The following is a 12,772-nucleotide window of genomic DNA, read 5'->3' as shown; positions in this document are numbered from 1 at the left end:
GCCTTCACCCAGACCTGTGCCTCGACACAATCCTGTCTCGGAGCTCTACGGACAATTCCTTCGACCTCATGGCTTGGTTTTTGCTCTGACATGCACTGTCAAATGTGGATCTTATTAGACAGGTGTGTGCCTTTCCAAATCATGTCCAATCAATTGCATTTACCAACAGGTGACTCCAATCAAGTTGTAGAAACATCTCAAGGATGATCAATTGAAACAGGATGCACCTGAGCTCAATTTCGAGTCTCAAGCAAAGGTCTGAATACTTATGTAAATAAGGTATATATATATATTATATATATATATATATATAACTTTGCAAAAAGTGGGTATTGTGTGTAGATTGATGAGGAAAATGTTTTATTTAATCCATTTTAGAATTCGGCTGTAACGTAACAAATGTGAAAAAAGTCAAGAGGTCTGAATGCTTTTCCAAACACACTGTAAATTCATAAAAATAATGTTTTAATGAAAAGATGTCAATAATTATCTTGAATATGTTTGCGACCCTCGACTTAGTCTCGGGCACTAACAACACCCATGCCAATATATCCTCCAAACACAGCTTCGAGGCATTATCACTTAACTGTTCCAGAGGTGGAAAGACACACAAGGCAATTTTTAACCCTTTCTTTATTTTCTCTGTGTGCAATACTGACACACTCTATCTGTGTGCATGTGTGTGCCATAGCATACAGTTATCTACTACAAAAACTTTTTATCTCACAGGCTACTTAGGAGACAAACACATGACATCCTACAGACAATGAATACTCTGCATAACTATTGGAGAATTTATAATTCATCAGGCTGGGTCACATAACAGGTTTGTGTCAGGGTGGTTTGTTAGGTATGCGTGGGAGGCCACCAAAAACCCTCACCTTGTCTCGTCCGATTAGATTTATGAAATACGTGATGTGTGTGTGTGTGTGTGTGTGTGTGTGTGTGTGTGTGTGTGTGTGTGGTGTGTGTGTGTGTGTGTGTGTGTGTGTGTGTGTGGTGTGTGTGTGTGTGTGTGTGTTGTGTGTGTGTGTGTGTGTGTGTAGTACACAGATTTGTTATCAAACCTGAAGTAAATCTTAGAGGAGTTGGAACTCATTTTTGTGTTATGGCAAAAGCACTCGGTTACATTGTCCTTGGCCTTAAGGTCCCCACTCTACTGTTGGTGGAGATGCTGCAACATTTCTCTGGTGCTTTGAGAGAGTCCCATGCAGGCCCATTTTAATTCGTTTTTTCCGTTTTACTTTACTGCTGAAACAAATTATGGTTGAACAAGATTGAAACTAACGGATGATGTTGAATTTGTCCTACAAATCAACATGTTTCCTGGAGAGAGAGAGAGAGAGAGAGAGAGAGAGAGAGAGAGAACAGACTGGATCCAGTTGGTAAAGGATCTCGGGGCAGGTAGGAACAAGCCTAGCTGAGTTTCTGTTGTACCACAGCCAAACTCAGCAGGTTGTTGATTACTGTCATCTTCACGTGGAGAGAAAGGAACCACAGCGGTGCTCTGAAAGCCATTTATCCTTTACTCTCAGTCTATTGCTTCCCATGTGGGTGTAGCACAGTGAAGAAAGAAACTGTCAAAAGGGCAGAGAGCTAAACCACATACTCATAAAGGGCTTTTATAGAGGCCTTTACCACTCATCCCTCAACATAATAGTGTGGTTTAAACAGAGGGCGATCGAGGTGTCACTCGTTTCACAACAGACTAAACATTTCAGTGAAGTAAAGTGTTATTCCATACATACTGTAGTTATCAACAGCCCATGTCTCATGCCATTATGTGAGCTTGGGAATTTTTCCCACGATCCCTGGGAATTCTAGAATGAGGTTGAATTCTCTATAGGAAAAATACCCATGATGAGAGAGCCTTGTCTATATTGCATCATCATTAATCCTATTCTAGGAAAAGCTAAGAACTTGAGTCCAGGGTCTCTGTGGTCACTCAAGATCCCATGGCACTTATCGTAACAGTAGGGGTGCTAACCCAGGTGTCCTGGCTAATTTCCCAATCTGGCCCTCATACCAACATGTCCACCTAATCCTCCCCAGTTTCCAATTGGCTCATTCATCCCCCTCCTCTCCCATGTAACTATTTCCCAGGTTGTTGCTGTAATTGAAAATATGTTCGAAGTAAACTTACCTGGTAAAATAAGGGTTAAATAAAATTTAAAAAATACATTCTTGACCTTGTGTCCTCATTAGTAAAAAAACTACAGGCCATAATAATGAGCCAGGTGGATGACCATTGACCTTTCATGTTGATTGTGAAAAGAAAAAAAAACTTATGGAGACCTTTCGATGACCCATCAAGTTCAACTTCTTTCTTTCTCCTCCCCTCTCAAGATACGTATATTCTTCCTGTGTGAGACACCATTTTACTGCAATGTCATCTAATTAACCCCTTGTCAAACTTGTCTAAAATCCCTCTGGTAGGAAGGATCTTCATAAGGGATTAGATCTAATGCCACTGCCATGTCTGTGCTAATTTGAAGTGAAAAAGGTTTGGAGGAAAATGTCAGGACAACCCATGCACTTAAGGCGAGACAACATCCAGAGGAAAAACAGAGGAGTTTCACTTGAACCTAAGCCAAGCCTCTAACCCTGCAGGGCAGTGGATTGGTGTGTGTGTGTGTGTGTGTGTGTGTGTGTGTGTGTGTGTGTGTGTGTGTGTGTGTGTGTGTGTGTGTGTGTGTGTGTGTGTGTGTGTGTGTGTGTGTGATACAGTTTCCAATTATTGGTGTGTGTGTGTTTCTGTGTGTGTGCTGTGTGCGTGTGGTGTGTGCGGTGTGCGTGTGTGCGTGTGTGCGTGTGTGGTGTGGTGTGTGTGTGTGTGTGGTGTGTGTGTGTGTGTTTGTGTGTGTGTGTGTGTGTGTGTGTGTGTGTGTGTGTGATTGATGTTTCAATGAATTGGTGTGTTGTGTTTCTGTGTGGTGTGCGTAAACACTTAACTAATGGTCTAAAACAAACCTGTTATTGTTAGAAAGCTGTAATTATTTCATTAAACTATGGCATTCCCATAAATCAAAGTACTGTCTTTAAGGAGTGTCTATAATAAATCTGAAACAACTTTGGGTTAGTCTATTGTTAACAGAGCTACACCTGTCAGACCTGTAGTAGTTCAACCCTGACAGACAGGTAGGCCCATCCCTGGGTGGAGCGGATAGAAATCACTGCACTTCACAAAAGGCAGAGCTTAGTCCAACTGCTACTAAGGAAGTCACATCAGAGAGGACAGGAGCAATAGTATCCATATGATTACTTTATTTAGTGGTGCTCAATCCCCCTGGTATTGGTCCCTAGTGACCCAGGGACCAATGGTCAGATGGTTAGTGTATGCCAATTTAGAAGGCCAGCATCCCGGGGTCACCTCTTCCCTGTTGAAGCTGCCAGTTGAGGACTTAGACACTAATGTACTTGTCCTCTTGCTCAGTTGTGCACTGGGGCCTCCCACTCCTCTTTCTATTCTGGTTAGAACCAGTTTGCGCTGTTCTGTGATGGGAGTAGTACACAGCGTTGTATGAGATCTTCAGTTTCTTGCAAATTTCTCGCATGGAGTAGCCTTAATTTCTCAGAACAATAATAGACTGATGAGTTTCAGAAGAAAGTGCTTTGTTTCTGGCCCTTTTGAGCCTGTAATCGAACACACAAATGCTGATGCTCCAGGAACTCAACTAGTCTAAAGAAGACCCATTTTATTGCTTCTTTATTCAGTACAACAGTTTTCAGCTGCGCTAACATAATTGCAAAAGGGTTTTCTAATGATCAATTAGCCTTTTAAAATGATAAACTTGGATTAACACAACGTGCCATTTGAACACAGGAGTGATGGTTGTGTGTGTGTGGGCCTCAGTACACCGATGTAGATATAACATAAAAAATCTGACGTTTCCAGCTACAAAAGTCATTTACAACATTAACAATGTCTACACTGTATTTCTGATCAATTTTATGTTATTTTAATGGACTAAAAATGTGCTTTTCTTTCAAAAACAAGGACATTTCTAAGTGACCCCAAACTTTTGAACAGTAGTGAATATATATATTACACACAAACATAACCTTTGTGGTTCTTTAAGACATTTGTACTTAGCTCAAAGTATTTGCCATATTCAATGGATATATATTGTTATTTGAATCCCTCTCTAGAATAACCTGGAGTTATGAAATGGATGATATTGGCACTCCTACCCAGGCCAACAGCTCTGCACCCCCCGCAGCAACTTGCCCAAGCCCCCCCCCGCTACTCCTTCACCCAAATCCAGACAGCTGATGTTCTGAAAGAGCTGCAAAACCTGGACCCTACGAATCAGCTTTCTACAATTATCCGCCGCAATTGTTGCAACCCCTATTACTAGCCTGTTCAACCTCTCTTTCGTATCGTCTGAGATCCCTAAAGATTGGAAAGCAGCCGCAGTCATCCCACTCTTCAAAGGGGGGAGACACTCTAGACCCAAACTGTTACAGACCTATATCCATCCTGCCCTGCCTTTCTAAAGTCTTCAAAAGCCAAGTTAACAAACAGATCCCCGATGATTTCGAATCCCACCGTACGTTCTCCGCTATGCAATCTGGTTTCTGAGCTGGTCATGGGTGCACCTCAGCCACGCTCAAGGTCCTAAACAATATCATAACCGCCATCAATAAAAGACAGTACTGTGCTGCTGTCTTCATCGACCTGGCCAAGGCTTTCGACTCTGTCAATCACCGCATTCTTATCGGCACTCAATAGCCTTGGTTTCTCAAATGACTGCCTCGCCTGGTTCACCAACTACTGCTCAGATAGAGTTCAGTGTGTCAAATCAGTGTATCAAATCGGAAGGCCTGTTGTCCGGACCTCTGGCAGTCTCTATGGGGGTGCCACAGGGTTCAAATCTCGAGCCGACTCTTTTCTCTGTATATATCAATGATGTCGCTCTTGCTGCTGGTGATTCTCTGCTCCACCTCTACGCAGACGACACCATTCTGTATACATCTGGCCCTTCTTTGTACACTGTGTTAACAAACCTCCAGACGAGCTTCAATGCCATACAACACTCCTTCCGTGGCCTCCAACTGCTCTTAAATGCTAGTAAAACTAAATGCATGCTCTTCAACCGATCGTTGCCCGCACCTGCCCGCCCGTCCAGCATCACTACTCTGGACATTTCTGACTTAGAATATGTGGACAACTACAAATACCTAGGTGTCTGGTTAGACTGTAAACTCTCCTTCCAGACTCACATTAAGCATTTCCAATCCAAAATTAAATCTAGAATCGGCTTCCTATTTCGCAACGAAGCCTCCTTCACTCATGCTGCCAAACATACCCTCGTAAAACTGACTATCCTACGAATCCTTTGACTTCGTGATGTAATTTACAAAATAGCCTCAACACTCTACTCAGCAATTGGGTGTAGTCTATCACAGTGCATCCGTTTGTGTCACTTAAAGCCCCATATACTACCACCATGCGACTGTAATGCTCTCGTTGGCTGGCCCTCGCTACATATCCGTCGCCAAACCCACTGGCTCCGGTATCTCTAAGTCTTTGCTAGGTAAAGCCCACCTAATCTCAGCTACTGGTCACCATAGCAACACCACCCGTAGCATGCAGGTATATTTTCTGGTCATCCCAAAGCCAACATATATCTCCCTCACCACATATATATCTCTCTCACTAACTTTAAGCATCAGCTGTCAGAGCAGCTTACTGATCACTGCACCTGTACACAGCCCATCAGTAAATAGCCACCCAACTCCCTCATCCCCATATTGTTATTTTTTGTTGCTCTTTTGCACCCCAGTAATCTCTACTTGGCACATCATCGTCTGCACATCTATCACTCAGTGTTAATGCTAAATTGTAATTATTTCACCACTATGGCCTATTTATTGTGCTATCTACATATGCACACACTGTATATAGATTTTCTATTGTGTAATTGACTGTACGTTTTGTTTATCCATGTGTAACTCTGTGTTGTTGTTTTTGTCCAGATGCTTTGCTTTATCTTGGCCAGGTTGCAGTTGTAAATGAGAACTTGTTCTCAACTGGCCTACCTGGTTAAATAAAGGTTAAATAAATAAAAATTAAAAACTGGATGACATGGCCATTTCCAACGTACAAGGCCCAGTGTTTGTATGCATCCATCTTTATCTCAATCATGTCACCTATCTCCATCTAAGTTTAAGGTTGGGAAGAAATGTACAGTTATGTAAAAAAACAGAGATACATTTTACTTTCATGCTGCTATTTATTAATAGTAATTAGTCCATGCTCAGCTACAATGCTTACTGTGGTATGCTCTACTTCTCGTCAATGTGTCAACATTGATTGTGCTCCGTATCCCCAAATCTAAAACAAATTCAAGGCAATGCACCGCAGTATATAGAGCCATGGTTACATGAAACTCCCGTCTCAAATTACTCAAGCAAACAACCAGGGACTGATTCATCATGTAATCGCTGATACAATCAGACTTTAATTTGGTGAAATGGGCCTTTACCTTCCTGCAGTCGCTGTCTCCTAAGCCATGTCAAAGTTTATACAAATATTTGAGAACGGAGAAAAAACAATAACCTTTGTGCGTCCTTCGTGTTTGTGTAGGATGGTCTCTCTTTTTGCTCTTTGATTTAGAGGGCCTTTTGAAGACCCTGAGGGCCATCAAAAGGACACAAGTTCGCAGGTTAGAATCCATCCTCTACTTTCATTTCATAATGCATTCAACAGCAGATTATCTTAGAAATTCCACTGATTTAACAAGTATAGTGTGATAAAGGCAATTTCTAATACACCTTCCTGTGCTCAAAGAGCAATTTGAAATATCAGGTGCATGTGCATGTGAATGACCAGTGGATGGCACTACATGATCAAAATGTATATCCTCGCAACATCCATTCGCTTTTCCCACTGACTTTCATAACAAGGGCAGAGATACTGCATATAATGACGTGATGGTCTTGTCTCCACACTAACAATGTGAGTCGTTATGCCAAAGGCGGGTAGGCGGGCAGTCTGCTTATCGCTGTATTCCCGTGTGGACAGATTTTCACGGGAGTGGACCCTATCGCATCGCATCTTCCTCTGACTAGGCAAGGATTTTTCGGGCACTTTGAGGCACTAGGCTTTTATACCTGTATTTCGAGCATTGTGCACTAGTGTTGCTGCAGGTAGGAAATGTTCTGTAATTGACACAAGCTGCCTCCAATCAATCAATGTCTTGTTGTGCGCGTGTTTTTTGGCATAGCTCTTTGAATCTTAAATTCGCACAAAACATATTTGACAGGGAATACTATTTGTAGATCAGTGATTCTACACCTCAATTTGCTCAAGCTGATCATCTCTATTTGAGTACTCCATCAAAGTACAAAAATCGGTTAACCACCTAACTGAGGAACTAAATTTAACATTGCGTAATACCCTAGATGCAGTCGCACCCATTAAAAACCAAAAACATTTGTCATAAGAAACCTGCTCCCTGGTATACAGAAAATACCCGAGCCCTGAAGCAAGCTTCCAGAAAATTGGAACGGAAATGGCGCTACACCAAACTGAAAGTGTTCCGACTAGCTTGGAAAGACAGTACCGTGCAGTACCGAACCCTCACTGCTGCTCGGTCATCTTATTTTTCCAACTTAATTGAGGAGAATAGGATTAATCCAAAAAGTATTTTTGATACTGTCGCAAAGCTAACTAAAAAGCATAATTCCCCAAGAGAGGATGGCTTTCACTTCAGCAGTGAAAAATTCATTAACTTCTTTGATGAAAAGATCATGATCATAAGAAAGCAAATTAAGGACTCCTCTTTAAATCTGTGTATTTCCCCAAGCTCAGTTGTAGTGAGTCTGCACAACACTGCCAGGACCTAGGATCAATGGAGACACTCAAGTTTTTTAATACTATATCTCTTGACACATTGATGAAAATAATCTTGGCCTCTAAACCTTCAAGCTGCATGCTGGACCCTATTCCAACTAAACTACTGAAAGAGCTGTTTCCTGTGCTTGGCCCTCCTATGTTGAATATAATAATCGGCTCCCTATCCACCGGATGTGTACCAAACTCACTAAAAGTGGCAGTAATAAAGCCTCTCTTGAAAAAGCCTAACCTTGATCCAGAAAATAAAATTATATATCGGCCTATATCGGATCTCCCATTCCTCTCAATTTTTTTTGAAAAAGCTGTTGCGCAGCATCTCACTGCGTTCCTGAAGCCAAACAATGTATACGAAACGCTTCAGTCTGGTTTTAGACCCCATCATAGCACTGAAACTGCACTTGTGAAGGTGGTAAATTACCTTTTAATGGCGTCAGACCGAGGCTCTGCATCTGTCCTCGTGCTCCTAGACCTTACTGCTGCTTTTGATACCGTCGGTCACCACATTCTTTTGGAGAGATTGGAAACCCAAATTGGTCTACACGGACAAGTACTGGCCTGGTTTAGATCTTATCTGTCGGAAAGATATCCGTTTCTCTCTGTGGATGGTTTGTCCTCTGACAAATCAACTGTAAATTTGATTGTTCCTCAAGGTTCTGTTTTAGGACCACTATTTTTTTCACTATATATTTTACCTCTTGGTGATGTCATTCGGAAACATAATGTTAACTTTCACTGCTATGCAGACGATACACAGCTGTACATTTTGATGAAACATGGTGAAGCCCCAAAATTGCCCTCTTTGGAAGCCTGTGTTCAGACATAAGGAAGTGGATGGCGGCAAATGTTTTACTTTTAAACTCGGACAAAACAGAGATGCTAGTTCTAGGTCCCAAGAAACAAATCTTCTGTTGGATCTGACAATTAATCTTGATGGTTGTACAGTCATCTCAAATAAAACTGTGAAGGACCTCTGCGCTATTCTGGACCCTGATCTCTCTTTTGACGAACATATCAAGAATATTTCAAGGACAGCTCTTCGTAACATTGCAAAAATCAGAAACTTTCTGTCAAAGAATTATGCAGAAAAATGAATACATGCTTTTGTCAGTTCTAGATTAGATTACTGCAATGCTCTACTTTCCGGCTACCTGGATAAAGCACTAAATAAACTTCAGTTAGTGCTAAACACGGCTGCTAGAATCTTGACTAGAACCAAAAACTTTGGTCATATTACTCCAGTGCTAGCCTCTCTACACTGGCTTCCTGTTAAGGCTAGGGCTGATTTCAAGGTTTTACTGCTAACCTACAAAGCATTACATGGGCTTGCTCCTACTTATCTTTCCGATTTGGTCCTGCCGTACATACCTACACGTACACTACGGTCACAAGACGCAGGCCTCCTTACTGTCCCTAGAATTTCTAAGCAAACAGCTGGAGGCAGGGCTTTCTCCTATAGAGCTACATATTTATGGAATGGTCTGCCTATCCATGTGAGAGATGCAGACTAGGTCTCGACCTTTAAGTCTTTATTGAAGACTCATCTCTTTAGTAGGTCCTATGATTGAGGGTAGTCTGGCCCAGGGGTGTGAAGGTGAACGGAAAGCCACTGGAGTGACGAACCGCCCTTCCTGTCTCTGCCTGGCCGGTTCCCCTCCAATGGGATTCTCTGCCTCTAACGGGGGCTGAGTCACTGGTGCTTACTGGTGCTGTTCCATGCTGTCCCTAGGAGGGGTGCGTCACTTGAGTGGATTGAGTCACTGACATGATCTTCCTGTCCAGGTTGGCGCCCCACTCGGGTTCGTGCCACGGGGGAGGTCTTCGTGGGCTATACTCAGCCTTGTCTCAGGGTAGTAGGTTGGTGGTTGAAGATATCCCTCAAGTGGTGTGGGGGCTGTGCCTTGGCAAAGTGGGTGGGGTTATATCCTGCCTGTTTGGCCCTGTCCGGGGGTATCGTCGGAGAGGGCCACAGTGTCTCCTGACCCCTCCTGTCTTAGCCTCCAGTATTTATGCTGTAATAGTTCATGTGTCGGGGGGCTAGAGTCAGTCTGTTATATCTGGAGTATTTCTCATGTCTTATCCAGTGTCCTGTGTGAATTTAAGAATGCTCCCTCTAATTCTCTTTTTTTCTCTGTCTCTTCTCTCGGAGGACCTAAGCCCTAGGACCATGCCTCAGGACTACCTGGCCTGGTGACTCCTTGCTGTCCCCGGTCCACCTGGTCATGCTGCTACTCCAGTTTCAACTGTTCTGCCTGCGGCTATGGAACCCTGACCTGTTCACTGGACGTGCTACCTTGTCCCGGACCTGCTGTTTTGGACTCTCTCTAATGCACCTGCTGTTTCTAACTCTGAATGTTCGGCTATGAAAAGCCAACTGACATTTACTCCTGAGGTGCTGACCTGTTGCACCCTCTACAACCACTGTGATTATTATCTAACCCTGCTGGTCATCTATGAACGTTTGAACATCTTGGCCATGTTCTGTTAAAATCTCCACCTGGGTTTACACCTAGGTTTCTTCCTAGGTTCTGGCCTTTCTAGGGAGTTTTTCCTAGCCACCGTGCTTCTACATCTGCATTGCTTGCCGTTTGGGGTTTTAGGCTGGGTTTCTGTACAGCACTTTGTGACATCGGCTGATGTAAAAAGGGCTTTATAAATGAATTCGATTGATTTTACTTTATGGCTAAAAATAGGTCAATTAGGGGCAGTTAAAGGAAGTACAATACATGGTTCAAGGAACAGAAATGGAACGAAAGTGATCCACACAGTTCTGGAACAGAACCGTTATTTATAAAAGCATGGGAACCGGTTACTAACGTTTCCAGGCATTTTTTTCTTAACAAGATGCCCAGCGCTTCAAGCCTCCTCAACCCTCTCTCGCCCGCTCCCCACCAGCAAAATCTTGTGCCACAGGCTGCACTTGTTTGTCCATCACACATGTAAACAACTAGCTTGCCGGCTCTATCCACACTGATTGGTGAAGTAATTTAATGAGCAAAAGTTTCACAGGTTAAAAAGGAACGATATAAACTGGTACTTTTTTTGTGTTCAAACCGGTTCAGAACTTTATGTTGCTGGTCAGAATAGTGGAACAGGAACAAAAATAAGTTGTTCTGTTAAGAACAAAATGATTGGAGAAAGTATATTGTAGGAGATGGCCGCGACCGGGACTGGAACCCGGGTTCAGCAACTGTCAAGCCAACACCTTAACCGTTACATAAAGAGGTCCGAACCTACTGGAGTAACAATAAAGAGGTTGGCTTGCCAGTCACTGGATCTGGGCTTGAGTCCCAGTCAGGGCTACCTCCGAATTTGCTACATAGGAGTCAGAAGTAGAATAGCCCCGGTGAGGCCATTTGACAGGTGTGTACACATTAGGGACTTGGTATAGATGTAACAGCTGTCCAGTATAGACAAGAAGACTGGTCTCGGCCCCGGTGTAACAGATGTGATCGTACTTCGTAACTGTCTTTCGTTGGTTTTTTAAGAAAGGGCTGTACAGCCAGCGATCCTAAATGATTGGTGTTTATTCTGATGATAGACACAAGGAAGTGCATTAGATGTGCAGGACAACAGTATGTTGATGGCTGTAGATTTGTGATGCGTCTGTTAGCATTGGAAATAACTGAGTTAGCAGGGGCTAATGCGACCATTGTATAAGAGCGAGCTTACTAGCCCACTCACTCTTACAACAATAAGCACATCTCAGGATGCCCTCAATATCTAACAGGTACCGTACACATATACAAGCATTTCGATACACCCGCAATAACATCTGCTAAACACGTGTATGTGACCAATACAATTTTATTTTATTTATACACTGAGTATACAAAACATTAAGGACACCTTCCTAATACTGAGTTGCCCTCAGAACAGCCTCAATTTGCATTACACAGGGACACTGTCCCATGTTGACTGAAATGCTTACCACAGTTGTTGTTGGCTGGATGTTCTTTGGGTGGTGGACCATTCTTGATAAACACAGGAAACTGTTGGGCGTGAAAAACCCAGCAGTGTTGCAATTCTTGACACAAACCGGTGCGCCTGGCACCTACTACCATACCCTGTTCAAAGGCACTTCAATATTTTGTCTTGCCCATTCACCCTCTGAATGGCACACATACACAATCCATGTCTGAATTGTCTCAAGGCTTAAAAATCCTTCTTTAACCCGTCTCCCCCCCTTTATCTACACTGATTGAAGTAGATTTAACAAGTGACATCAATAAGGGATCATAGTTTTCACCTGGATTCACCTGGTCAGTCTGTCATGGAAAGAGCAGGTGTCCTTAATGTTTTGTACACTCAGAATATAGCAGGTCATGTACATAGTGAACTCGTACACATTGTAAATATGAAAATAGAATACAGTATTTCAGAACGTGACCTACCGCTTGGATGTCAATATCAGATTAGGAAGAATTTACATTCGTGATCTCCCCCTATCTGCGAGCTTAACCAATGGCATAATACCTTATTGAGATGTAAATTCAACTAACCAATAGGAATACATAAACATCGAAGTGACAAGTGGAAACATAACCAACCCTGTTACATAGAGAAGCGTGGGGACAGACTTCCGAAGGATGGGTGAGTTGTGGCGACCTTGAGCCAAAACCAAGCAAGCCTGTCAAGAGGTTCAGACCTCAAGGCTTAACGGTTAAGGTGTTGGCTTGACAGTCGCTGGATCCAGGTTTGAGTCACAGTTGGGGCTACCCCCCGAATTCACTACAATATACACTCCGTTTATTAGGTACACCACCCCGTTAACGGAAAAGATTTGGGGCCTCTGCAAAACAGGAGGAAATAGGAAGTAGTGAGCATGCTTATGACTGAAGGCCTTTTCAGGACGCTAGTTTGAATCTACTTTGAACTATAACAGTACATTCAGCAGCATATTATCTCTGAAAT

Source organism: Salvelinus sp. IW2-2015, linkage group LG4q.2, assembly GCF_002910315.2.
Source record: "Salvelinus sp. IW2-2015 linkage group LG4q.2, ASM291031v2, whole genome shotgun sequence".
In the NCBI taxonomy this organism is placed as follows: Eukaryota; Metazoa; Chordata; class Actinopteri; order Salmoniformes; family Salmonidae; genus Salvelinus; species Salvelinus sp. IW2-2015.
The sequence above is the reverse complement of the archived record's forward strand: the minus strand, read 5'-3'. Positions refer to the sequence as shown.